This window comes from Zosterops lateralis, assembly GCF_965231275.1.
Source record: "Zosterops lateralis genome assembly, chromosome: 3".
NCBI classification, from domain to species: domain Eukaryota; kingdom Metazoa; phylum Chordata; class Aves; order Passeriformes; family Zosteropidae; genus Zosterops; species Zosterops lateralis.
The window spans coordinates 16,619,401-16,642,905 of NC_139764.1; the positions used below are offsets into that span (position 1 = coordinate 16,619,401).

The 23,505-nt window shown below is 39.9% G+C and overlaps 1 protein-coding gene across 1 annotated transcript in view; it reads right to left on the reverse strand.

Moving 5' to 3' along the window:
* LPGAT1 (lysophosphatidylglycerol acyltransferase 1) overlaps positions 1 to 23,505 on the reverse strand; it is a 58,808-nt gene that overhangs the window by 34,131 nt on the left and 1,172 nt on the right. The window lies entirely within an intron of this gene.

Below are 23,505 nucleotides of genomic sequence, written 5' to 3' on the forward strand. Positions count from 1 at the left end.
GTTATTAAATCCCAGTGTATCAGCTGGCCTTCCTCCAGCTTCCTCCCCCCTGTCATCCCTCCTCAGGTAATCACGCTGTCTCTTGTGCTTAATAACGCTTTACGGCCAATTGATTGACCTGATTGTCAGGGAGAAAAGAATCACTTTGTGCAAGTCCTTCACAGAGCATTTCTGGACTGAAAAAAGAACAGCAAACCACGAAAGTGTGCAGAAAAACCATTGCCATTACTACAGTTTTTTAAAGAAGAAAAAAACAAACCCTCATGTCTCTAGAATTTTAAGTTCACAGAGTGAACTTTCAATTCAGTGGGAGGAATAAATGCTTACCTTCAATTTTCTCCCCACACAAAGGAGAACCTTTTGCTTTAAGAAACACTTGCACTATTACATTGCTCCACTGCAGCTGGAAATACTGAAATCAAAACCTCAGCTGCATGGCAGCAGAACCAACAACACTGCTTTGCTCCACAAGAAGACGACAAAAAACAGCTCTAAGACAAATATTTGTCACTCGGGGGCCTGAGATGCAGCAAACTTTCCTCCACAGCTTCTTTCTACTGCCAGAGCATATGTTTTAAAGATAGTTCTGAGTCTAAAGCCTGGCAACAGTTAGGTTTCTGCAAATGCAATTTAACATAGTAAAATAACATAAAGGGAGGAAAGAGCAGGAAATCATTTCAGTGTGGCAAGACAGAAGTGACTTTGCCATAAGAGAGATCTCACTTGTGACGTCAGGTTGTGAGCAAAAGACTTTACCAGAAAAGGATGAAAGCAAGTTTACTTGCAATTACATGAGCCCCAAGACAGAAATATTTATCCTTCTCTCATAAAAAGAAGTCCAAGATGTAGAACATCAAGAAAACATTTCATCTGATGAGCTGCCAACCGAGTCTTTTACGAGATCCTTATAATCTAATTTAATCCTTATAGAGCTTAAAGAAGAAAACAAAAGTAATAATTTTTTTTCATATTTTTACAGAACTATTACTAGCTATTGAGAGTTCTCAGACTACTTTATAGTCATGTCCTTAATGTAACTGTCTGCATGCAAGTGATGCTATGAATAAATACTCAAGCACTTCCATTACAGTATGTCACTAGGCTGAGCAAAGGACCCCTAACCTAACTGAAAATTCGGATTTATTTTATAGTTTTGGATACACCTGGAAGAATGGCAGTCTACTGATCTGCGCAACTGCCAGAAATCAAAATCAACAATTTCATTTTGCATATTGTATTTTAAAACTTAAAAAATGCTCTGAAATTTTCAGCATATCTTCTTTGTTACAGCAGTCAGTAGTTTCAGTTTCACTACAGTGTGTGCCATAAGAATTGGCATAGATCTCCTTGGCCTCATAACGACGTAAGTCCTAGTTTATTATTTCAAAAGGCACTGAGTTTTAAAAGACTGACATTTTATGGCAAGGTCAGGGAATTGACCTTGAGCATTCTAGCCACAACTATTGAAACACAAATCATCTAAAAGTTACAGTATATGTAAACATGTAACTGGTTTGGATATCCACTTTATTTGCTATTTAGACTTGAGTCCAGACAATATTCACAACTTTCTCTAGAAATTGGGAGAGGTTAAGAACTTCCACTCCAGAACTTTCCAGAAAACCACAGAATGGGTAAGGTTGGAAGGCACCACAGTGGCTGGTGCAGGCCAACCTCCCTGGTCAAGCAGGGTCATCCCATAGCACAGGATTGTGTCCGGACAGTTCTTGAATATTTCCAGCAAGGGAGACTCCACAACCTCTCTGGGCAACCTGTTCCAGTGCTTAGCCACTGTGCTGTAAGGAATTCTTCCTCATATTCAAGTGGAAAATCCTGTGCATCAGTTTCTGCACATTGTCCTTGTCCTACTGCCTGGCACCACTGAGCAGAGGCTGGTCCATCCTCCGACATCTCCCTTCAGAAACCTAAGCAGATTGATGAGGTCCCCTCTCAGCCACCTCTCTCATCCTTTCCTCCCAAGAGAGATGCTCCAGTCCCTGCATTATCTTTGCAGACCTCCAGTGGACCAGCTCCAGTGGCTCCATGTCTCTCTTGTACTGAAGAGCCCAGAACTGTACACGGCACCCCAGATGTGACCTCAGTAGAGCAGAGCTGCAGGGCAGGACCAGCACCCTCAACCTGCTGGCAGTGCTCTTCCTAATGCACCCCAGGACACTGCCTGCTTTCTTGGCACAAGGGCACTGCTGGCTCAAGGACAGCTTGTTGTCCACTAGGACCTCCAAGTCATTCTTGGCAGAGATGCTTTCCAGCAGGTCAGCTCCCAGACTGTGCTGCTGGTGCACAGGTTATTTCTCCCCAGGTACAGGACCCTGCCTTTTCAGACCCATCCTTAGTTTATTTTCCCTTCTGATCACTTGCATCCATGTCACAAGACTTCATGAAAACTTGCTCCAAGAAGCTGCAGACTGGAAAGTCTTAGAAATTAACAGAACCACTTTTAGTCGATCACTTGGAAACCTCCAGCAACAAACAAACAGCATTACTGAGAAACAGCCTTCCTCAAAAGCCACCCTGCTATCTAGCAGAAAGAATGTTATTGATAGGTATTCAGCAGTGACTAATGCCTGACAACCAGGTTTCTATGTTTTAAACATTTCCCCTCTTACTCAAGCATTTATGTCTGGCAAGTTGCAATCCTGCTTTACTGTTATTCACAAATGACTCGTCAAAGCGGGTTTCAACTGGAGTACAACCATGTACAGTTGTTCAACTCATTTGTCTCTCCTTACAGATGGGATTCTTCGATAGCTGGCCTTACAAAATCCCAGAAGTGATGCAAGAGGTTAAATACTACTTAGATGTTCTTTTACCCTTCACAAAAAGGTTAAGGTATTTATCTCTGGGAATTGTTTGTCTACAGTGAGAAAAAAGGAGAACAAACAATGGACTAAGCTAATTATTGTATAGCTAGTCTTTTACATTTACTAAGCATTTATTTTAGGGTCAGAAGGTATTTAAACTACCTACATAAAATCAGACATGTACTATGGGAAAGAGAAAAATAGCTCTTCCTATCCCACCCATTCCTTCCAAAATTCCTACTTCCAAGGAAGACTTCATATCTTATTTTTAATTATACACAAGAGGTACAGATGATGAATAAAAACACAGCACAGAAAAGGAGCAAAAGAAATACATACAATGTCATATCTCATTAAACATGGCTTCACTTAACATACTGTCCTTCTTCTATTAAAGAATGTACTCTTCCTAACAGAAGCATTGTTGATTTCAAGGCTATCACAATATCCATTTTTTTAGATTATAAACATGTAATTTCAAAGCAGATTTTGCTAACAAAAAGAGCATCCTTTACAGATAACTTGATTCAGAATTTGATGATGATAAACTGACTGCACTGACAATTTTTCCCTTTATTTCCATGAAGAAAAACACTTGAAATAGAAAATTCAGAGTAGGAGCAGCAGCTGGGGAAGGGAAGGCTGCAAATAAAGGGAGGTTATTCCTACAATATATGTTAATAAGCCAATGCTAATTTTAAGATGTCCCAGTCACTATCTTTGGTTTTTTGCCACCAACTATCTTGCACACCTCTACGATTCCTTGTACAAAACAACGCAAATTTCTTTCTGCTCTCAGTTCTCCTTAGCTTCCATTCCCTCCTACTGCAGTTTAAAGTCAGATCTGCTCTATAGACAAGAGCACTTTAGTAGTCACAGTATTTATCCTCTATGTCAACCCACCTTCTTACTTCAATTAACCAAGAGAAGTGTTAAAAACAGGAGACAATTACAACAGAGATGCCCTGGCCCCATCACCTTCCTAATCAACCCAAGAACCATGTTCTTCCTAAAACTCAGCAGTTCCTTTTGGAAGTAGGCTCCAGCAATGACTGCTTTTGAATACTGACTTAATTTTCCTGGAGTGCAATGTTCAAGACCTCATGGGTAGAGCTCGCTTGAGTTCTATAATTTGCTGGGACAAGAGATGATGCTTGTGGCTGAAGAGAGGGCTCCTTTTACCCATTTGTGAATGAGAATCAGTAAAACAAAAGCAAAACCTTAGATCACCCTCAAGGAAGCAAACTTCTTCCACTGACTTCAGTGATACCATTTTAAGAGCTTCAGCATTTCACAGATTTATTAGGCAAGCAGTTCATATGATGAGGAAACTTTTAAAATTAACAGATACTGTCAGCATACACATACTGTCAGCTATGATCACAGCAGATATTTAAGGAAGAGTTCAAATATATCTTAAGTATTACAAGAACACAAGAATACAAGTGTATTTCTTGCACTGGACACACCCTCCACATTTTCTGGAGGTTTCAGTTATTTTATGCTGCTCCCACAACTCTGCTTGAAATGTAGAGCCACCCAAGTCCCACAGCTCATAGTTTTGATCATCCAAATGGGAAGCCCAGCTGTAGATGGTGGTTTTCCTGCTCTCAAAGAATAGGACAAGTCACAGTGTTTGTAGCCACACAGGCAAATGGGAACTGAGGGATGTGAAGATTGCCACAGATGTCAGCTTTCCTGACTACAGTGGTAATGAACTGTAGCAGCTGAGAAGGAACTCCACTGTCTGTTTTGCTGCTTCTATTCTTAGAAAAGCAACTGCAAGACTGAAGAAGGAGATGGAGTGCTGAAATCCTTTTGAAGTACCTCACGCTCATGAGTCAGAGCACCCGCAGAAGGAGTGAGCTGAACAGCACATTCCTCCCCAGTGACAGATAAAATACATTAACTACTCAAAAGAACATCAATGCATTCATGAACTGATATCCTAATGCTCTAATACCTTACATGCTGCAGATGTTATAATGACCAGGAGAAAAAAAAATTGTTTGAAGTCTAGAAGGAGAAGCAAAACAATGAGATAGTCTGGCAAGTTTATCTCACCATTAAAGAGTATTTCAAAATAAAAAAAAAATCAGCACAAGTAAAGGTTACTAGGGGATACTGCAATCAAATGATCAGGCCTAAAAGTTGAAAATTATCCTGACAAGTTTTAAAGTACGCATACTAGTTAGAAGTATACACACTGTCACCAAGGCCCTAAAAAGGCAGGTGAACCTGAGCCAAGAGTAAATACACTTCAGATTAACTGCCACCACTTCAGTTTATGGGCAAAGCTGACATCCTGTACCATTTTGGCCATGCCCAGTCACAGTGTGGAAAGAAATAAGTCAACCTATGTTCAAAAACGTCTATTTCCGACATGAAATAAAGACTCAATTTACAGGACTGTCTTTAAGATTACCATAACCCAAAAAAAGGATGTAAGCTAAACAAGAATTTTTGCCTTTTCCTGGTCAAAAGCCTCTAAACAATGGGGATGACCAAAAAAGTTGTAACGCTGTAAGTGACAGAAGCAAAGAATTGTATTTCCACAAAACAAACATCAAAGAGATCCTGAATAGAAGGATCTCATCTAAGTTGTTACACAGTGCAAAGACAAGAGTTGCAGCTTGCTAAGACTGCACAATGGAAAAAAACCTCATTTGACAATCACTGACCACAAGACCAATCATATGAAAAAATCTCCCATGGTATTTTGGTCCAGAGATATCTTATTCCTCCTTAAAGAGAGAGTACGGATTTGAAAATTTCAAGAGACAACCAAGACACACTTTTTTTCTTCTTTTTACCACTTTGTGCTTTGTGATTTAAGTCCAAGGTCAGTGGCAATGATGGAAAGAAACATCACAGACTCTCATCACAGAGATCAGCACCTGCTTAACTAGACCTGTTCTCAGACAAGACACAGGGTCCTGTATTTCAGTCTTTTTGTCCACAGGAATAATGTTTACAAGTGAAAAAGGATTCTCACCAATTAAGTACATGACTTTAAATACTGAATCCACGTAATACTTTTCCATTGTTTTAAAGTTCAAAATTCAAATTTTCAGGGTTTCACCCGTAATACTGATGTCTACTTTTACCAAGAAGCAGATTTGATGTTGGACTACCCTAAGCCGGTATCTCAGAAGTCCTTTTCAGTGTACTGTACATTGAAACTACAGTAATTTAACTAAGGTTACGATGCAAAACATATCCTAATCTCAAAGAAAACTGTTATCTGTAAGGCTGCTTTATGAAAAACAGCCTGGCTTTTCTAGAAGTTACTTTGAAAGCAGCAATTCTGGAACACACCATCACTGCAACATTTCCAGCATGCTTGTCTGCAAAAGGTGAAGTACTATAGAGGAGCAAGAGAGGAGGGAAGAGTGCTGGTTTTCTCTGGAAAAAAAAACCATACCAGCGTTGCTGGGTGAGGAAAATATGCTACAAATACAAAGCTTCCCATTATATATTGTTACCCTTATCACCCTTTCAAGCAAATAACAGTTGGCTGAGGCTCTGTATTTTTACTAACTTGATGCCAGCAGTTTGCTCCAGTACTTTATCCATACTCATCTGCCCCATCACTAAGCAAGAAGGAACAGCAAGAGGAGCTGACAAACAGGTCTAATTCAGCAAACACTAACAGGCAGGAATAAAAGTGCTATGGTGCTTTTATTTTCCCTTTAAAAACTACTGTTATCTTATAAAAAATACCCATCTGCTGCATGAACTGGAGAACTTGTTCCTTCCTGGAATCAAGTCAGAAAATGCCATATGACTTCATGCTCAGTATATAAAATAGGGGGAAGAGGGAAGAAGCAGGATGTTTGGAGTGATGGTGTTTGTCTTCCCAGGCAAATACGGGGGTGATGAAGCCGTGCTTTCCCAGGGATGGCTGAACATCTGCCTGCCATGGGGAAGCAGAGAAAGACTTCCTTGTTATGCTTTGCTTGTGTGCACAGCTTTTGCTTTCCCTATTGAACTGCCTTTGCTTCAACTCATGGGTTTTCTTACTTTTACTTTCAATTCTCTGCTGGATCCTGCTGGCAGAGGAGCGACCCGGCAGCGGTGTGGGGCCTGGGTTAAACCACAACAAAGAGCCACTGAGATGATGAAGGGACCAGAGTATCTTTCATAGCAGGGACAGGCTGAGGGAGCTGGGACTATTCAGCCTGAAGAAAAAAGGCTTCAGAGGGAAAACTGTACCCATGTGTCAGTTCCTGATGGGGGCACAGAAAGAGGTGTAAAGATGACTTAGCCAGACTCCCTGCAGTGTCCAGTGACAGGTTGAGAGGTAATAGGGACAAATAAAAAAAATAAAGGATATCCCACTTCAACACAAGGCCAAAAAAAAAAAAAAAAAAAAAAAAAAAAAAAAAAAAAAAAAAATCAACACAGCAACCAAACCACCAAAACATTTTACTATTGTATGTTTCCAGGTTGCACAATGAGGTTGTGAAATGTCCATCCTTGGAACGGTTCAAACCCTGACAGGACATGAACCTGTGCAACCTGTTCTAAATGACCTTGCCTTGAGCCAGGGGTTCAGCTATATGATCCTCAGAAGTCCTTTCCAAGCTGAACAACTCAGCCTGACACCAGAAGGAACAACACAGTGTTAACAAAACTCTCTCTTAGTAGATATGTACAGCTACAACAAAACCTACAACTTCATCCTGCAGCATGAGAAGGAACAGCTTTTACAATCACGAAGCACACGCTGCAAATAAAATCTGACAACATTTTTCTGTCTTACTGCTGCAGAACTGAAGCAAAGACATAAATCTGAAAGATAGTTCAAATCTTAGTATGAAAGAAGCAGAGTATGACTCATCTGGGATCATCAAACTCAGGCAAAAAAGTGGGACCAACCCCAGAAGCCTGAGGCAACAATGCATTTAGTCAGAATAAGCCATTGTGTTCACTCGTAGGAAGTCCTGATGTCTTCATCTGGAGATCTTAATTTAGATATTTTTATCTCTAGCTATATTATGAAAAAGTGAATTTCTCTATTGAGACTGTTTTGTCTGCATGACAAACATAACACTTGTAAGCAGCGAGATTGAAACTGAGCTCCTTTAAGTTACTTGAACACCAAGATATTCAAATTACTACTTAACACTCAGATACAGCTAGTGACACCTACTCGAACACAAAACCTAAAGAGTAATAACAAGTAAACAAAAAACCTCATCATGTAAAGTGGGAAGGCCCCAATTATTTCCCTTATTATCTTTATTCAAGATATTTATCTAAAATAGTTACCTAAGTTGCTCTTATACTTGAGAAGCAGAGGAGAGTCACTCCAACATCATGGGACAATCTGTGCTGGTGAAGAAAAAAACAAACTAGAAGAGGCAAGCCAGCACAATCAGGGCTATCAGAAGATGGCATGATGGGGCAGCAAGCACCAGTTGAACCAGGATGAATCCTTACAGAATTGTGGTTTGCTACGCTGGAAGACCTGCTGGGCAAGTCTGGTTGGCCCAACAAGAAAAGCATAACCAGTACAAGTGTCCCAGGTTACCTTCAAAATTGCTGTGAATTTCTTTTTGAAACAAACTTGTTAGGCATGTTGTGGTCTCTAAAGCACAGCAGGTGTAGAGTTTTGTTCTTGCAAAGAACATGTTCTGAACATGCTAAAAACCTGCAACCTCCCCACTCTTTTTTTGTAAGTTTATGTACAAGAGAAAGTTAAACATCCTGGGTACGAAATTTTTGTAGCCGTGTCACAGAGACTACAGAATCACTATTTAGGCAGAGACAGGGTGACAGCTGCTTAATTTTTAGTGGGCTTTGGAATTGTTTGGGGAAAGTAAACCCAAGAAAATATTTTCCCCCTCAGAAAGCAGTCTGAAAGCACACCCTTTGTCACAGTTAAAGCACTGCATCCTAGCAATAACCTGAGCTGTCTTTGCAGAATCAACTGACTAGACAGCAGAAATTACCCGGAGGCAGTACCAAAAACTGCAATACCATTACTACAGTTTCCTTTTGAGTCACTAGCAATGGTATGCATTACTAATTTGATCCTGCTGCTTGTCCTTCCAGATGTAAAACTCCCTGTGATGCCAAAAAGACTCATTCATAAGGTACTTCACTTGCCTCAACTGTTAAGGTGGCTGCAAAAGTACAGCTAACACATCATCCAGCCTTAAAAAGCTAATAGATACAGGACTAAAGCAGTCAGATAAAACCCTGTCAGGTTCCAGGGGAGACAATGCCCAGAAAAGAGAGGTTTTCAGCCCAGAAGTAAAGGGATACATTTCAGATTGTGACGTCAATACCAAAAACCAGTATATCCAAACCAAATGGGTGAAAAATCCCATTAAGATAACAGTCTACGCAGAACAAATGATTTGTGAAATTGTAGGCCTGTTTCCTCCAGAGACAGGACTCTCTCTTTCAAAGGGGGGGAAAGGCTGAAACCTGCTTTGCAGCCCCAGCTGTTCACTCTGAGAATCCTGATGTAAAATGGTCAGCCTAGAACAAGCTGGCCAAAACTAATAATCAACGAGTCACCGTACAGGAACACGGCACTCCCACAGCTCCCATTCAACTGTTCAGCTCCTTCTGCAGAGGTGCACGCTGCAGGACTCTGTTTTCTTCTTTGTATGACAGAAATAGGGTCTGCACTGTGTAGTCCAGAATAATATAAATAATAGGTAAACTGGACAAAGACTCACTGGGAAAAAATGCACCAGCAAGGCAAAAGCAAGGCTTTAAATAAATAATTGGGAAAATCTGTAATGCTGTTTAAAGAAGAAAATGAAACATGAACAAAGTCTGATGGCTATAAAGAAATAAAGAATCATCTATTATCATAGATAGATAAATAGGTGTATGCAATCCACAATAGATTTTTCTGCTTTTGAAGTGGAGAGATTCAAGTCCTGGCTGCTTCTGGGAGCAATATGGGAGACTTGAAGGAATTTATTACAGAAATTTAAAGTATATTTGCTGGAAACTGATGAAGTGCTCAAAATCAAATCCTAGTAAAAGACTGCACAAAGTTTTCATTGTTACTTAAGAGGGAGCAAGCTCTACCACTACAAAATTCTGCAAAAATTGCTGGTTTACTCTTTAGAGAAAAAAAAAAAAAAAAAAAAAAAAAAAAAAGAGTTGAGGTATTTCAAAAGCCACAGTTCCAGCCATACAGAAAATTCTGCCCTCACTTCACCCAGATCCTCCAGTCAGCCCAGTTAAAAGTAGGGCTTTAAAGAACAAATTAACTGGTGGCAGATAGCAATGAACCTGCCCAGGAAGACATGGCCACTTCCTCTCCTTTTAAGATTTGGAGATTGCAAGCTTCCAATATAACAACAAGGAAACCAGGGCATCTTGAAGCTTTTCAGATGTTTTTCCCAAAGAACACAGCTGTAGAAATGACATGACATATGCAGCAATTTTCCAACAAATATCCCAAGGCCATGCTATACCAAGTCTTTCTGGGGACAGCAGCAGAACTCAGCCAAATTTAGTTATCATGTACTGCATGAGGGACTGGAGAGGGTGGCCAGCAACGAAAAGACACTTATTGCAAGTCTCATTCACATTTTTCACTAAAAGTTTTAAGTTACTAAATTATTTGGGACCACAAACTTTTCAGAGCACTACACAAGAGGCTCTTTGAGGTAAAAGGCATGCAGAATACAGAAAACTGTCTGTTGCAGGAAGAGAGAAAGCAATTTCTCATAGGCAACTGATAAAACACAGCTATTCTAGCGCACTTTTTTTACATAATAGTTAGAGAGGTAACTCATCAAGGGTTTTCGGAAACTCTGAAGTGCCATGAAAATCTCTGAAGTGCCTTGAGGTTTATGAAATATGGGAACCAGAAAACTGCAATCAGACTGAGCAAACATTGGTTTTTCTTTATAAAAGACATGGAACTTGCCTGAAACTCCAAGTGAGAATTTGCACTCATCTCTCCCTACATACAAACCCTAATTAATAGCAGGGTGAAAAGGCCTGATCAGCCCCCAAGCATTGAGCTGCTTAGCTCTGAATGGCACCACTGGGACCAGGTGCAGGCAAGGGTTGCAGCAAGAGGGTGCACATTAAGAAAAGCTGCCAGAGTGACAACAGTTAAGGACTAAGACTGTGCTTTTCAAAATAAAAGCTATGTTGAAAAAACCCTAATTACACTACTAAGCAAGGAAACCATTTTCTCAGTGTTCAACTGGGCTCAGAAAAACACGGTATTTCATCTATCCTTTAAATAAGCAATATTGATTAAATACAAACAAACAAAACCAGATCTTAATCTGCTTTTCCTCCTTAGGGAAGCAAACTGCATGACTAATCACTAGCTGAAGGTCCAGGTAAAGAAAACAACTATTACTGGAAGTCAAGGTTCTAACTGTGGTAAGACCACTCCTATATCCCGGCTCTGATCACTACCTTCTGTTTACCTAAACCAAACTGACACCTTGCAGTTTCCTCTTCATATTCTTCAGTTCTTGCCTAAGTTACCACAAGAAGACATGATGATGTCTTGTCATACAGCTGATGTTTTTCAGCCCAGCCCATTGTCCAGCACTAATAATCACCACACAAAAGCAGTGCCAGATGTATTTTGGAAAACCCTTTACTTTTAGATGACCTTAGTTAAATAGCCTACATGGGAAAGGCGGAAGGCCCTGCTGTGCCTTTATTTGTTGTCTCCTTACAGTGACCTCAGAACTGAGGCGCTTGTCTCCACTTGAGGGACATTGACCATTTAAATCTTTTCAACTTAGTCAGGTCTGGACAGACAGAACAGCTCCTGAGCGCCTGAATGATCACAAGAACACTGAGAATGCAGATGTAGCATAATCTGAAAATCAATATCCTCCAGCCATAAAACTGGCTACTAATCAACAGCTGCAGCATTACTCTCTTCTCCACCCACACACCTCTGTGCCATCCTCCACATCCAGTGGGATAGTGAGGCCATATACCACAGAACACACCCAGGCACTGGACATTCTCAAGCTGCAGTGTGGAGGGGGACACTTGAAAACGAAAGACCTGCAAAGAATCCAAAAAATAACTGGATATAGATGCAAGAAAGAAGGATAAACCCTTTAAGAGAAGCTTTAAATGTTTCCACCGTTATGTTTCAAGGACTTTAAAAAACTTCTCATCCATGCTAAAAATAATAGTCTTTACAACAAGGAAGTTATAACATGAACAAGAACTGTGAAAACACTGTCCCTTGGACTTGTTAGATACCAGGCTAAATTTTTTCCATATAATGGATTTTATAAAGGGGAAATGATGTTCAGTTACCACAATTACGATGAAATAATTTAGTCATAAACCAATTAGAAGCTTATGATGCAAATAAATATAATAGCAAATTCCTATATTTAGTTTAATGTTTCTGTTTATGCAAATTCTATTAGTAAAAGAAGAGGCCACAGTAAGTTTGAAAAGCATGCTGAAATGTCTATGACACCAGATCTAGCTGGGAACTTAAGTATTACTTTTGTTGGTATGACACAACAAATGATTCAATAGAACAAAACCTCTTATTACATTTGCCCCAGGTTATCCTATACCAGTTCAGCGACTTCTGAGAATTAAGTGTGTGGCCAGTTTCAGGTTGACAGTAAGCAGAAGCTCATCATAACATCAGAAGTAATACCTTTAAATGGCATAGTCAGGCTATCACAAATTAAGTAATTAGCAGGAAAAAACCAGTCAGCCTCTCTTATTATATGATTCTAGCTGATGTACCTCAAAGCAGCAGCAGAAAATTTACTGTTCCCAATTTTACAAAAAGTTTAGATCTCTAGCATCTGTTACAATTACAAACAAATAATCTTCTTACATCTGCTGACAACTGCAAGTAGTACCTTGGATTTGTGGCCAACAGACACTACTTGAAATTTCAGTAGTACTTCTTACTAACATAAAATGGTGACTCTCTAGAAACAAATTTATTCAAACATTCTGAGTGGATGATTACAATACCTATCCTTCATCCTCAGTGCACAGCCCAGTACTGAATGCATCTTTCAATGAAATATCCAGGCTCAAATTGTGAAATATGTTGCTGCAATGACAGTAATCGAGGATTCTCTTTCTCCTTCTCTTTTCACTCCTCACATTAAAAAAACAATTCCATAGCCCAAATAAAAAAAAGTTTCTATAGATTTGGAACAAATGGTGAAAATGACAGCAGAAAAATGCTGGGGAACAAAAAAAGAAAAATAACAGACTTCAGAGTACTTCAATTAAAAACTACTTCAGTGCAGAGCAGTTTCTCTGGAGAGCACCCATAAAGGGGTTGAACAAATGAGTTGTGAAAGAGACTGTGGAAATGGGCTTCTCCATTTCAAATATAGAAGGATGCCACAAATGAAAGAAGATATGATGACTCTCAAACTTCTACTTTACAATTAAATGATTAATTTGAATACTCATTAGTCTGTGGGTAGCAATGGGCACTGTAAACACTTTCAATACAACTTTGTTATGATCTGTGGCTACCAGTGCCTTGGCTTACTTTACTCCTGAAACTCTTGCCAAAAGTCTTAACAAATGACTTTTTCTTCAAACAAAAATAAAACAAGGAAAAAAACCGATTAGGCTACAGAAGTCTAGCACTCCCACAAAGGAAGGGCTTTTGTCAATACCATTCAAACATCAAATTTTACCTATCCAACCAAACCCTCCATACTTTGCTCAAAGAAGCTCAGATCAAATCCAGTGAGTGACCAGACAGACAGATTTACCACACAGTTCTTGCAAAGTATCAGGAAAGGGTGGTAATGGGACTGGAGAAGAAGGCAGAAGGCCACTTGCTAGGATTCCTTCCCACAGCAATCACCCAAAATAACCCTTTGCCTTCCTACACTGATGCAGTGACACCACTCATGGTTACATGAACTCAGCTCTGCATTTCAGGTTTTAAAGTTCATAGGATGTTAAAACAAATCACAGAATGTAAGCAATAAAGGGAAAAAGGAATATGTTTCAGTGTTTTCTCCCTACGAAAGAGAGGAGGAACAGAAGTGCTCCTTCAGCCTGCAGAAATCTCATCGAACTCCAGAAGCCCAACACAGGCATCAAATGATCTTGAGCGTTTCGAGACGTGTTGACCATGAGAACAGAATTACCTGGGCAAAGACCTGGCTGTTGTCCCATTCCCCTCCTCTGTTACTACACTGGAAGACCAAAGTATTAGGTTTGATAATACAAATGGAAGAGTTACATCTACAAAAAATATTCATCTGTTCAATTTCATGTCATTCACTCTAGGCAAAAGGTTTAACAGGCATTTATATAGACCATGCCTGCATCTGGAAACATTTTTACAAATGTAAACTGAACCTCAGAGGTCCTTCATTCTCTATTAATGTATACACAAGCTATGGTTCTATTTATTTCCAAGTAATGCTGTTGACAGGAGCAACAACTGAATTTCATGCCAGAGAAAACCACAGGAAATAAAAACGGGTAAGAAAGAATAATGCATTTGGAAAGCAAACTGGCAGCTATCAGGGTTGGACATTTGCCAGGCCATCTATATATATTTATGCATATCAAAATAGGACAGGTTCAGGTACAAAACTCAAGAGGCCAGACTTCTAATATGATGCCTTCAAGAGTGGTGCAAAACCCTTCTTGACAGACTCTCATGTTTACAACACACACACACACACCATTGCTCTCTCCCAGGTTTTCTCAAATATACTCAAATATACCTTGACCTTCACGTTTGTACATGTCCCTGGGTCAGATTCACAACTAGTTTTATCTTTGACTCTGAGCTGCCCACAGTACTGACCATCACTACTCTTTACTGAGAGTTTGATGTGGTTTTAGGAGGAAAATTAACAATATCCTAGACAAAATCAGGATGGAGTTTCAGATAGGTTGATGTCCTTCCAGTCATCTTTTCAGAAGGCAACACGAACTTCTGTTTAATATAGACCAGAAGGTATTAATTATACATTAAGTCAATATAATAAGTTATTTTACTAGTTAGCCTTTTTTCTAATATAAAGACTTTTCTGCATATGCCTTTTGGATCTAAAAGACTATGATAAGCAAGGTGTACTAAACCCCACAGGAGAGGATGCTGCTTCCAGCACCATCTGCCACTGCCAGGTGAGTGTGTTGCTCCAGAAGCAGAAGTAACAGATGCTGATTTCCCAAAAATCCACTGTCTAACCTCCTTCTCCCCAACAGGATGGACAAGATATGCTGACACAGTGGCAAACCCTGAATCATTGATGCATTGTTTGAACAAGCAGCACATGTCAAACAAGACATACAATGGCTGAGTGTGCTGGCACTGCTCTCAGCTGAGGCACAAACTCGGGTCTCTCTCCTCCTCAGCTGTCAAATTTCACAAACTCATGAGAACACAATTATGCCTGAAATCCAAACCATCTGGTCAATCACAGACAGATTTCCAAGGAAGCAAATCAAAAGTGTGGGAGAGGTGAGAGAAAGAATAGCTGTTAAACAAGTAGCTTAATCTCATCAAGAAACTCCACTTAAACATGGACGCATTTATCTACATGGGTAATAAATGCCCAAGTCATAAAATTACATTAAAATGGTGTTCGATGGCCCACCTTAAACACCACCCTCAAACATAACTGATGCTTAAATTATATGTCTGTTCTTAATATTGACAGAGGTTTTTCTCTCCCAGTTCCGGCAAGCAAACACAGACACTATGGGCTTTCACAGAAACTCCACGTGCTTGTAGCTACGGGATGCAAGAAAACGAATTAAACTAAATGTTAAGAGAAGTCAGACAAAGTTATATCTCTTACCACCAAAAAAAAACCCCAAATCCACAAGCACTCATGCCACTGTCCTGAAGAGTCAACTTTCCTGAACCCATGTCCTCTCAAACAGCAGCAGCTCTGCCCCTTGGTCTTAGAACACCATCTCTATTTTTAGTTCCACATAAGTGAGAAGCAGTAATAAAGCTATTAATCTTTCCTCTCCTCCTTTACTTAAATTACAAAACCAAGGTAAGTCTTTAAGCTATGAACTATTAAACTCCTTAAAAAGGAACAATTCCCTTATCCTTTAGAAGTGTAACATTTAAACAAGAAGTTTTATGGTTATGTTGTATGAATCAAAAGAAGTAACACCATAAGCATTATCTGGTAAAGCATTTGTGAAAAGGTATAATGGAAGTATTTAGAAAAAAAATTAAACATAACCTCCAGGTACTGCTGTCTTATTAAATCTCATAGACTTGCAATGTTCTACCTTTTAATGGGGACACTAAAAATTCCCTTCTCCTTTTCAGAGAGTCAAGGAGATTGAATGTTTTTTATTCTGCCCAGGAAACAGAATCACTGAGTTGTCCAATTTTGTTCTACTTTGAGTTCAGCTGTGAGTAAAATGGTTCTGGTTTGATTTCAGTCTGCATGAATGAGGCTGATGACCCTCTTAGAGAAGTCTTAATTCTTCAATAGCTTTAGAACAACTGAGATAAAACTACTGAACTGTGAAGGTGAAGTACTGGTATTTTTGAATATTATTCTCCATTCTGTTCTTTACATATTTGGCAACAGAAGGTACAGTTGTTCATTGGGACAAAACTTTCCCTAAGCTCTCCACCATAATACACATCTATTTCCTAAACTGCTACTTTACTTAAATGTTTATTTCTTTATATTGTTCAACACCAAACAACTTCTGCATTGTGTTAGCTATTCACGCAGCTTAAGTACTTCTGAAGGTTTCTACAATTGTCTCTGTAGCTGACAAATTCAAATAGTACACATACAAAACTTCAGAGAAACCCCATTGCCAAGCTTGCACCAGAACCACTGGTCTCCTCATTTCTTTATGAGCTAGTTTTCAGTTTATCCTAGTCTTTTGTTCTCACCTTAAGCTTAGTTTTCTTCTCTAAAAGAATTTGGCAGAAGGCACTTTTCCAGTCTAAACAACATCAACCAGTTAAGAAAATAGTAAGAGAAGATGAAGAAATCTACTTCAGTAACATTCACATACCAAAGCCCTATCCTGCATAGGACTGCTCTTTTGAATTGAGGCCAAAAGAAGTAGTCAAAAAAATACACTACAGCTGGTACTGGCACCAGAAGATATATTTCCTTCCTCTTTCTCTTTGCGGTTTGTACCTACCTTCTCTCACCACACCCACAAAAGGAACTGGGTTAGGGACTGTGTCTTCTACCCTACCCAGCAAAAAAAGGGGTGGATGGGTAGTTTTACATGCGCCAGAGCTGGCCGTGATCCAGATCACCTGAAATAATTAAATATTTGCCCAATAAAACTGAAGCAGTGGTAGGATGAGTCTGCAAGGCTGGGACTGGCTTTCTTCTGTGGCATTCCCTGTTTGAAATGCTTTGTAGGGGGAGAGGAAAAACACCAAACAGCCTCACACACAGAATCCCTCAGTGTCATGGAACACTTTTGGGAATGCAAACATGTTAGCTTTAATTATTTCAGTAAGTGCACACAAAGTGGCTGCACTATTACCTGAGCTGTGCTGGCTGCAAGAGCAGGGCAATTCCGTGCCCATGCAATCATGCACTTGACATGGCATCCTCAGCATCAGAGTTTACATCCCACTGCAACAAACACGAGCAGATTACGTATCTTGGAGCTGTACTTTGGCTCAGTTCACACTGGGGCGTTACACCACTAAGATTATATTCCAGAAAGGATTTACTAACCACCCTGTCTAATTAAGGTTGCACAACTCTTCCATTTTTCAGCACTTGCCAAACTAACCTTTGGCAAAACTTTTCTGTCCCTCTCACACACGACAGAAAAAGGGAAAGTGATGTATTCTGTTAATCTGATTGAGCCTCATTCTAAAAAAGTAATTTCCCAAAAATAACTTCAGAGAAAATAAGTTTTCTTCTCCACAGTAAACATTCAAATTTTTTTCTCCAGTTTTTTAAAAAAATCTCTAAAACTTCCAGGCTTTAGAACAGTTACATTAAATGAGCGTGAGAAATTTCATCTTTAACATAAAGGCTTAATCTCTGACACGTTCCACTACACATGATGACACTGTTCAACTGCAAAAAAAAAATTTCACTGCAAGAATTTCTGGACGAAGTATTTAACTCCCTAAGATTTTGCTTGTCCAAATCAGAGCTGGCCAAAGCTTTCCTGTAATTATTTCACATGGTTTCTAAAAGCCTACCATCAAGGAAAAGAACAGGAAAAGGTAAAGAGGACAGACACACATCTCTCAGGTATTCTTAGTCATATCCCTTCAGTAATGAAGGGAGAAGTAAGAAGACTAATGTGAATAGATATGCTAAAAACAAAGGCCCAGATGAACCAGGGAGGATAAAAACACATGCTAAAAATAGCAAACTCAGCCATAAGGAGGAACAGAACCCAGAATTCCTAAAACTTAGTTTTTCCTTTGGCTGTGAGCATATTAGCTAATTTAGAAGCATTCCACAGCCATTGCTGGACTTAAAATTATAGAATCACACCTTTCTGCATATGTACTCATCAATAATTTCATCTTTACTATGCTTTGGTAGGCTTGCAATAGTTCTTGTATTATACAGAGTAGGTGGAACAGAGACTAACCTGCTCTAAAACAGAAAAAAAAATAAAAAAGAAGAAAAACAAATGAAAATAAAAAAGTACTTAAATAGCAACAAACAACAAAAACAATAGTGTGTGCTTTTACTCTAAGCTTTGTGCCAGGAGGCAGCAGCCTTCTGAAAAAAAAAAAAAAATCACTCAGCGAATATTTCATTATCTAATCTTTTGGAATGATCCTTTACAGTGAAATGATACAATAGAAAAATGAATTATAAGCTTTACTGCTTTTGACACATTAGATTACATTTGCTGGCATTAGATGAACTACAAAGAAGTATTATAACTATAACCCACGCCCCCAAAAGGAGATATGGGGAATTTCCTCATGCCACTAGAAAAGGACAAGGGTCTTTGTACAGCACTCTTTACAGACAGATGACATGCACAAAGAAGTTGACACCAAGTTCACTGCACACCTTCCCTCCTGTTATGTAAAGCTGCAATGGGCCTTTGCTCGAGGCCACGGTGGAAACAGCCCCAAGGTCCCCAACTCATTCAACTCTGACCTTTTCTTATCAACAGCTCGAAAGGTAAACACAAACTTCCTCTCACAAGCAGCCAAACAAATCCAAAGATTCCTGCTTGATCTCAGCATAACCTACACATCAGGGAAAGCTTCACTTAAGTCAGAGATTGCCTAGAAACTCAATGCACACCCACCGCACAAACCAGGAGTTTATGTGCAGTATGTTGCTACCCAAATCCACTGAGTCACATGAGGTATTTTGGCACATTCTAAGAAAACGTTAACAAGAACAATTTTCCTTCTCCATTTCACACACTGTCTGGCCTCAAAAACAGAAGTTGTGCCTCTCCCTGCCCAGTCCCCAGAGTAGTGACCAGCCCCAAAAGCAAAACGCTGCCAGTGAAAAATCACACTGTAGGAACTGAGGAGAGTAGAACCAATGGCAGGGTTAGAGGCATAGATAGGTCTCCTGAAATAACACTGCCTGCCTTATATGGGACAAAAAAATTTACTCTATCTCATCTGCTGTCCTTCAGCTTCTGCTGCACTTCCTGCCGGAGGAGAGGGGCCAACCTGTCACGAGAAGCAGCACAGACAGCAAATGTTGTCTGCACCAAGGAAGTGTTGTCACAGCAACTCCACCTGTATCTTTTACAGGAAGGCTTGTCTGGAAGACAAAAATATTTGCATTCTTAGAAGACAAGAGGAATTAAGGCTGTTGACTGATAAAACGGAAAGATTTTGCATTAGGAGAAAAAAAAGGTAAGACTGCTGAAAAAATTACAGAGTGGTCACATCCTAATCACATGTATAAATCAGCCAATAAAAGCTAAATCACTTGGGAGGAGAGGAGATGAGGACAATTAAAAATCAAAAATCTCAGTCTCAGCTTTTCTTCACTTGGCTGAACAGATAAGGAAAGAGAAATTCTCCTCACTCGACAAAACCTGACAATTCTTACAGACACTCTTTAAAATTAGTCACCATCCTGGCTGACACAGAACAGTAACGCCACAGGATTGGTTCACTTTTAATTAAGCACTGCATCATTATACCAGCAAGCACAGTCACAGCACTAGGAGCTTTTAGTGTGTGGCAATAAATGTATTACTCTCTTCCACCTGCCCACAGCCCACTGATCTATCCAATACTACTGACACATCCTGTGTTGAAACACAAGGTTTTGTCAAGGTGTCCTCTTTGCTGCTGGAGTATGAAATACTCCAGGCAGAGTTCTGAAGAAGTCCCCTCCCCAGGTGCACACGAGCCTGCAGAGCCCACAGCCTCTCTCCCCTGGTGCTGACAGAGGAGCTGATGGCTGCTGCAGCCAAAGGACACTCACCCTCCGCCAGCCCCGGCAGAGCTGGACACAAGCACTGCTCCTCACGGTGGGAATGAGCTGCCTGGAGCACAGTGGAGCACAATATCAGCACCCTGAGTGTCAGGACTGCACTGCCAGCTGATTACTCTGCTGGCCTAGAGACTCCTAATTGCAATACTGCAACACCACCATCACAGGCTCCCACTGACTCCTCCATTCAGACAGCAGGAGAGGCAACAGAACAGTTTGTCTATGTGTTTTTAATTAAGGAAGCTTCTCTACAGCAGTCCTATTTTTGGTGATTTTATTAGGTACATGGGTATTACACTTAGTCTGCAATATCTGACCAAAGGAGATGAAATCTGTAAGACTGCTCTGAAACTAGTTTTGTAGGTGAGCAAAAGGTCATCAGAAATTCACCACCACAGACATGCTCCACCTCCCTCCCATCTACTGCACTATTTAGTGCTATCTGGTGTACTCATATATTAAATGACAAATTATAGTACAGGGGAAAAAGGTACTTGCCAACAAAGGATCAAGCACTCTTGAGTTTGCTTTTTTTAGACTGCATCTTCCAACAAACGCAGGAAAATATTCAGAAGTATTATTCAAAGGTGCCTTTCAAATCACACTAATATGCAGATTCCAAGTGCCCTGGCTGAACAGCTCCTACAAGAGCAATGAATTTATTTTAAAAAGCCTTAAAAAAAGGAGATTTAGAAGAGTTATAAGAAGGCCCTTCTGAAATAATATAAAAATAAAATAACAGTGCTAGACTGCCTGTACACTCTTCATAAAAAGATAATCAGTTTTCATTTTCGTCAGAAACCCTATGGAGCTCAAGAGAACAACTGAGACATTTATCATACTCTGCCCTTTAAAAATCAAAGTAAACCAATTATGCACAAGTTCTCTCTCATACTTGCATCTTAAGAAGAAAAAGATTAGGGAGAGGACAGTGACCTTTACAATTGCTCTTCCCAGTCCTTTATTTTGCTTGTCCAGTCATATGCTATCTCTTTACATAATAGCAAGTGCATCTGCAAACAGAAACACTCAAATTTATCAAAAAGCACACATTAGAGCTACTGATATAGACACAGATCAGGTAATTTCTGCAATAAACCCTCTACGATCCTAACAAAACACCCCAGGTTCAGACAGTGGTGAGGAAGAGAAGGGCAGACGTAGTTCAGGAGTTCTTCCTCAGTTCTTCCAGCTATATTCAATAAAATATACCAACAATTATGCAACAGCAGCAAAGCCCAGAAGGATAAGCTAGCACTCACCATATTCTCTTCATTTGGAGTCAAGCTTTCTCCTACACATTACACACAAATTACAGGAGCAAAAAAAGTCTGCCCTGAATCTATTCTGCAAGGCTGAGTTTAAGTCCCTCATTACAAATGATTTATGTAGCTTCTTACCCAAGAGATGACCCAAGCTTGCAAAGGGAAAAATAAACTAACTAAAGAACTAAAACATACTTACAACACAATGAAGCAGACCACTCCTTCCAATTAAAAGACAAGTAAACTTATTTATCCGGGTACCCTCTTAAAGACCAAAAAAGCAACACAAATCCCATCCCCAACTACCCTGCCACTCAAAAGAAAAAACTTTAATATTTTCAATGAACCCATGCATACCTACTGTCTTGCCTTTACTTTTGCAAAGCTAGAACACACTGAAGCCTACCTTTGACTTAGTTTTTTGGAATTTAAAACAGAAGAATTCCGGAGCAACGTCTCTTTCAGACACACCACTGCAAGTCTTGGACACCAACTCCAATAAAGCAACATTTCAGTTTTGAGTTAGTTATGTCATACTGTATGAAAAACAGGGGACCTAGTGGCAGTTTTTTATAAATCTAATAATCTGAAAAAAGACACACAGATTACCCTGTCTGCATATGTTGAAGCCAGAATGATACGCTTTCCAGGTTTGTTCTGCAAGCAGCAGTGAGCACTGATGAGGTTAAAGAAAGGACAAAGAAATAAGCTGCTCTTGCTAATTCACAGCTTTCAATATAAAACACGTTAACACCCTCATGTCAAATAAAATGCACTTAAACTAAACTTTCATACAAGCATTTGCTCAAAATCCTCCCCAAAAGCCATGCTTCATAGTGAAAAGCAAAAAGGGCCTCCTTACCCGTACACCACCCCATGAAACACTTCTGCACAGCAGTCTGTAAATACTTGAAACAAATATACTAAGACATTTCGAGACTGTAAAACAAATGATTTCAAGTTGTCAAGATACATCAGCAACACCAACCAACAGATGCTTCAGGAAGATTCTAGGATATGCAGATCATGCTAAGACCACCTTCCAAGCAATAGGCAAAAGAAACCACACAGTTCTGCAGTCAGCAGTAAAATTACCCTGAGGAAATGGCTTTCAAAAATTGTCATGGAACAATGAATTTTAACCAGCACGTTCAGTACACACAGTGAATCCTCGGGGTCATGAGCTGTATGACTTTAACATCATCATCATCATGTCCATAAACTTTCCCATTTCCAATTAATAATACACAAGACACCTCGAAAGTCAATCCTTCCTTCTGGAAGGCCTTTGTGCTTTACGACATAAAGCAGACTTTTACAAGTGTACCTGCCACTGCAAACACCATGTGGACTTCTTTTAATGAGCAAACATATAAAAAGGTTTTTAAACAGCATATCTGGATAAGCTTGAGCTGTACCAGGCAAGGCAGTTTTGAAGCAGTGCAACGTTGCGACAGTTCTCGCCCGACAGATCAGAGTCTAGCTTGCTGCTGCTGCTGCCACCATCTCCTTAGGAAGAACGGGAAGCTCACCTAGAGTATCCATAGAAACTTTGTGCATCTCGGAAAGGCACACGACAGGGTACCAAAAGCCACAGTGGCACAGAGGCGTCAGCTCTCGTTGCCTAACAAGACTCCGTCTGGGTCAACACTGACTTTCTGACTAATCAGGAGTCTGACCAGACTCCAGAGCTGTGTGCTGCCATTCCTTGTTTTTCTTGTTTACACAAGACCTGCAGATGCAGCCTGGGCAGAAGAGAAGGAAAGAATTTTAGAAGGGCCGCTCATAGTTCGCACTCAGTAGATTAATTTCTTCCCTTTCCAAAGCACATACAAAGAACTGATGGCTGTTTTTTTGCACAAAGTGCAGTAGCCAGGATGAAAATCAGTGCATTCGAGGACAAGACCAGAGCCTTCCTTAATAATTCAGTTCAGTCCATCACCTTGATGAGCCTATGAATACTAAACGAGCAAAAACAAGTTCAGTAATAACCACAAAGCAAGCATGCAGAGGGAAAAACCCTACAGATAC